The sequence below is a fragment of the Oncorhynchus masou genome, chromosome 11 (genome assembly GCF_036934945.1).
Source record: "Oncorhynchus masou masou isolate Uvic2021 chromosome 11, UVic_Omas_1.1, whole genome shotgun sequence".
Taxonomy (NCBI): Eukaryota; Metazoa; Chordata; class Actinopteri; order Salmoniformes; family Salmonidae; genus Oncorhynchus; species Oncorhynchus masou.
Genome location: NC_088222.1, coordinates 20,279,691 through 20,285,690, shown reverse-complemented (window position 1 = coordinate 20,285,690; position 6,000 = coordinate 20,279,691).

Here is a 6,000-nt window from a genome sequence, read left to right as displayed (position 1 = left end):
AGAGAGTAATGAGGGAGTTGCTAGTTTGGTGCTTTAGGTATAAGATTCGTCCGACGGAGCGTGTCGGGGATTTAATGGCACCTGGGTCAGCGCTCCATACTAGTCCTGAGGTGCGTGTTAGTCGGCTGGTGAAAAATGTGCCAGCCTCACGCACTAGGCCTCCTGTGTACCTACCTAGCCTTGCACGTCCTGTGCCAGTCCTGCTTTCAGGCTCTCCAGTACACCTTCACGGTCCAGTCCATCCTGTGCCACCTTCACACACCAGTCCTCCGATGGTAGCTCCCCGCACCAGGCTTCCTGTGCGTGTCCTCGATCCAGTACCGCCAGTTCCAGTACCACGCACCAGGCCTTCAGTGCGCCTCGCCTGTTCAGCGCAGCCAGCGCTTTCTCCCTCTCCTGCGCTGTCGGAGTCTCCCACCTGTTCAGCGTTTCTAGAGCCTTCCTCCTCTACAGCGCTGCCGGAGCCTCCTGCCTGTTCGGAGCAGCCAGAGCTGCCAGTCTGCATGGAGCAGCCAGAGCTGCCAGTCTGCATGGAGCAGCTAGAGCTGCCAGTCTGCAAGGAGCTGCCAGTCTGCAAGGAGCTGCCAGTCTGCATGGAGCAGCTAAAGCTGCCAGTCTGCAAGGAGCTGCCAGTCTGCAAGGAGCTGCCAGTCTGCAAGGAGCTGCCAGTCTGCAAGCAGCTGCCAGTCTGCAAGGAGCTGCCAGTCTGCATGGAGTTGCCAGTCTGCATGGAGTTGCCAGTCTGCATGGAACAGTCAGAGCTGTCAGTCTGCAAGAAGCCGCCAGAGCTGTCAATCTGCATGGAGCAGCCAGAGCCGCCAGTCTGCATGGAGCAGCCAGAGCTGCCAGTCTGCATGGAGCAGCTAGATCTGCCAGTCTGCAAGGAGCTGCCAGTCTGCAAGGAGCTGCCAGTCTGCATGGAGTTGCCAGTCTGCATGGAGTTGCCAGTCTGCATGGAACAGTCAGAGCTGTCAGTCTGCAAGAAGCCGCCAGAGCTGTCAATCTGCATGGAGCAGCCAGAGCCGCCAGTCAGCATGGAGCAGCCAGAGCCGTCAGTCAGCATGAAGCAGCCAGAGCCGTCAGTCTGCCAGGATCTGCCAGTCAGCCAGACTCTTCCAGATCTGCCAGCCAGCCAGACTCTTCCAGATCTGCCAGTCAGCCAGACTCTTCCAGATCTGCCATTCAGCCAGACTCTTCCAGATCTGCCAGTCAGCCAGATTCTTCCAGATCTGCCAGTCAGCCAGACTCTTCCAGATCTGCCAGTCAACCAGACTCTTCCAGATCTGCCAGTCAACCAGACTCTTCCAGATCCCCCAGTCATCCAGGATCCGCCAGTCAGCCAGGATCTGCCAGATCTGCTAGTCAGCCAGGATCCGCCAGTCGGCCAGGATCTGCCAGTCAGCCAGGATCCGCCAGTCAGCCAGGATCTACCAGATCTGATAGTCAGCCAGGATCCGCCAGTCAACCAGGATCTGCCGGATTCAACTGACTGGCTGGGCTTCATCTCAGTACTGGGCTTCTTCTCAGTACTGGGCTTCCTCTCAGTACTGGGCTTCCTCTCAGTACTGGGCTGCCCCTCAGTCCCGAGCTGCCCCTCAGTCCCGAGCTGCCCCTCAGTCCCGAGCTGCCCCTCAGTCCCGAGCAGCCTCAGTCCCGAGCTGCCCCTCAGTCACGAGCTGCTCCTCAGTTCAGTGGGGTTCTGGGTGAGGACTATTCGGCCATGGTCGGCGGCGAGGGTGGATCATCCCAGGACGCGAAGGGGGGGAACTATGACATTTATGGAGTGGGGTCCACGTCCCGAACCGGAACCGCCACCATGGACAGACGCCCACCCGGACCCTCCCTATGGTTTTGAGGTGCGTTCGGGAGTCCGCACCTTAGGGGGGGTTCTGTCACGCCTTGGTCTTAGTATTTTGTGTTTTAGTTAATTAGTTGGTCAGGCCAGGGTGTGACATGGGTTTATTGTTTGTCGTATTCTTAGTGGGTTTTTTTAGTTATTGGGATTGTGGCTGATTAGGGGTGTGTGTTGCATAGGTTTGGCTGCCTGAGGCGGTTCTCAATCAGAGTCAGGTGATTCTCGTTGTCTCTGATTGGGAACCGTATTTAGGTAGCCTGGGTTTCACTTTGTATTTCGTGGGTGATTGTTCCTGTCTCTGTGTTAGTGTTCACCAGACAGGCTGTATAGGTTTTTCACGTTCTGTTTGTTGTTTTTGTTATTTCATGTATCGTCATTTGTTCTATTAAAAACATGAGTAACCAACACGCTGCATTTCGGTCCGACTCTCTTTCGACAAACGAAGAACGCCGTTACACACTGTGCTAAATTACACACAAAAAAAGATATTGTGTGTTGGTAGATCCTGTTCATGTGTATGCAGTGTGATCGGTCACAGTGTTGCAGGCCTGTTCGTGTGTGTGGAGACATATGGCCATTAACAGTTATTATTTCGCAGAGCAGAGAAAGGCACAGATGGCCTCCCAGTTTCACAATGCCTGGAACTTCCTCCTTCCCTCCATCCCTCATAAACGTGACCCAAAAACATGGTTCTCCGCTGAGCCATAAAAACAACAGTGTAAATTATTCACTTTGATTGCTGTTCATCCCAAATTAAGAGTTTGCCATTAAGTCTGGACACATCATCAGAGAAGCAGCTGCAGGCTTTAACTCAGGCAAAAGCCATCTAACAATACTGCTGAGGGTTTTCAGACAAACTCAAAGTTGCCGGAAATACCTCCACCGTGTTGTTGTCTGAGTACGTCTAGATAAACATTAAATCAATGTTCTGATCATAACAGGTGACCACAGACCAAACTCTCTCTGTTTCTCTACACACAGGATACCCTTTGTCCCCTCTTTCTTCCTATGTCTTTTTCCTGGAATATCAACTTTAGGAAAAAGTAGAATTAATCAGAATATATGGCTTTTAATATAAAAGCCTATCATCCCTGATCTGTTTTATTAAGTTTGCAGAGCGGAGGGGTGCAGCAGGGGATTAGATGGTGAGAGCGTGGTCACCTGTACACGCTGCCGGGCTACTGTAGTCTTATACAATAAAATGCCTTTTCTAGGAATTTGTTCAAAAAAGATGCAGACTTTTCATCATGGCCGTGGAGTGGACTTTTCTTTAGATTATCTTCATTGTTTATAATCTCTTTAACTACAGGGGTGAGCCGCTACACCTGAACCTCTCAATCTGGGGATGCTGCAATATCGCTCTATAGCCAGGCCACTAATCCCATCATGCCTTGGGAGGACTTGGTGTGCTCTTCTACATCCTGTCTCATCCCTCATGCCTCTCCTTCAACACTCCTGTACCTCTCCTCTCCTCTCCTCTCCTCTCCTTCACAACCTTTCCTCAACCTCTCCCCTCCTCTCCTCTCCTCTCCTCTCCTCTCCTCTCCTCTCCTCTCCTCTCCTCTCCTCTCCTTCACAACCTTTCCTCAACCTCTCCCCTCCTCTCCTCTCCTCTCCTCTCCTCTCCTCTTCTCTTCTCAACCTCTCCTCTCCTCTCCTCTCCTCTACCTCTTCTCAACCTCTCCTCTCCTCTCCTCTTCTCTTCTCTTCTCTTCTCTTCTCTTCTCTTCTCTTCTCTTCTCTTCTCTTCTCTTCTCTCCTCTCCTCTCCTCTACCTCTTCTCAACCTCTCCTCTACCTCTCCTCTACCTCTCCTCTACCTCTCCTCCTCTTCACAATCTTTCCCCTACCTCTCTTCTACTACTTCTCCTCCTCCACATCCTCTCCTCTACCTCTTCTTTTCCTCTCCTCTCCTCCTCTCCTCTCCTCTCCTCTCCTCCTCTTCTCTCCTCTCCTCTCCTCTCCTCTCCTCTCCTCTTCTCTTCTCTTCTCTTCTCTTCTCCTCTCCTCTACCTCTTCTCAACCTCTCCTCCACCTCTCCTCCTCTTCACAATCTTTCCCCTACCTCTCTTCTACTACTTCTCCTCCACATCCTCTCCTCTACCTCTTCTTTTCCTCTCCTCCTCCTCCTCCTCTCCTCTACCACTCCTCTACTCTCCTCTAACTCTCGACTACAACTCATCTACCTTTCCTCTACCTCTGCTCCTCCTCTCCCTCTACCCCTCCTCCTCTCCTCTGGTATTAAAACAGAGAGGAGAAAAAAATGATTTAGAGTAGATCCAAATCATTTCAATAACCTGCATGATCCCAGGGTTCTGAGAAGAATTCTCAGGGATCGGAGGAGGATACCCTGTATTGTATGTCTATTTATAGGGCTGAAGCATGTACTGTGAATGAAGAGTTAAGGCCTATCGATCCCAGAGTTAAACCCTGGGATCTTCAAAGAGAAAACTATTAGTGAAAACATATAAGGTAGAGTGTTCAGGTCTTTTAAACAGCATACTGGAATTCCCAGGCAAGATTAATTTAATGCCAAGTAAATACAAACCAGGATGTCTATATTTCATTTGGAAGGAGTACAGAAAAAGAAAGTGGGATATTTTATCATTATGCTTCTTAAATAAGGGATTGTATAAAAGAATGGGGAGTTAATCTGATCAGCAGCACTCTAATTCACTGGGTATCGATCAGGCTGATGCCTAATGGGACTTCAGACCTGTGTGTGTGTGTGTGCGTGTGTGTGTGTGTGTGTGTGTGTGCCTGATTTCCAATAAGACCTATTTTGAATGACCCATTGTCTTACTGGAGGAGGAAACGTCAATGATGGGCTTATGTGTGTCTGTGTGTGTGCTTGAGTTCATGTGTGTGTTTATATGCATGTAGTGGCTTTGGGAGAGGGAAGGCATGACACAATATCAAATTCAAGGCAGCTGTTGGCTCATTAATAGGAAATTGCTGAGCACCACATAATTTACTGTATTCTCTTTCCTGCCTGTCTTGCTCCCTGATCCTCGGTCAGTATTCTGTCCTTGTACTGATGATTATTAAATAAACAGAAAGGTATTCAGACCAATTGAATAACATTTGCTACAGTGGGGATTGGAAAGTGAATCCCCGATCGAGCAGCCCCCTCAACTAACATTATTAGAGTTTAAGCTCTGAAGCTTTGGCTATTGAAGCTCTCTGACAGTAATATCATCTCATTGTACTCTAATGCTTATCTTCTTCTCCTGCATTGGCCTCCACTGCCTCCCTCCTCAACCCCAGGACAAAGAGAAGTCAAAGCCATTCAAAGCTATTTGCGCAATTGTATTTTTTCTGAAGGAATAGTTGTACTAATTTCCCATTGAGATAGATCAATAAAAATGGATGCAGTCCATTTGAGTCTGAAGCACAACTACCAGAACAAATACTATGCCTGCAATATATTGTAAAGTATTTAAGGTGAAATTAAAGGTAATCACCATTGAGGTTTTTATGATTTTATATACAAGCTAGTGATTTTATTAGGCTACACCCTGTACAGGAATTACTTGTTCTGTTCTGTTCAATAAAATAAAGTAGTACCTGTTTGTTTCTGATATAAATACATTCCATATTGCTTTCTTCATCTGACAAAACTTTTATTTGTCTTGTTTACTGTGTCGGTATTAAAACACAGCAGGAAATATATATTTTTTGAAATGGCTTTCCTTCCTTAAATGAAAAGAGGAGGGTGGAAGCTGGGTTTTTAATAATATACTTGACATCAGAGCAACATAATACAAGTCCAAATTAAACGCCCCCAGCCTCTTGCTTACTTTTATTAGGAAGCCTGAGATTGCATTGTTCTTTCCCTGACATCATATTGCAGCCCTGGTTTATTTCTGCATGGGATGGGGTTGTTCACCACAGTCCATGCAAATCAAAAGCCTTGATTTATGCACCTTTCCCGTGGCGAATGGAACATTAAATGTAATTTTGCTGCTGTGCAGCGGAGGTTCCACGTCTCAGGCGTTGACACAGTGAACCGGGCCTGCTGTGGCGTTGGAATTCATTACTTCTTTCACAATATGCGAAAGGAACATTTGAATGAAACATTTGTCGCTTGTCAGAACAGTGTAGCATCTACTCTCACTATAAAGATATATTAAAAATAGGAGGAGG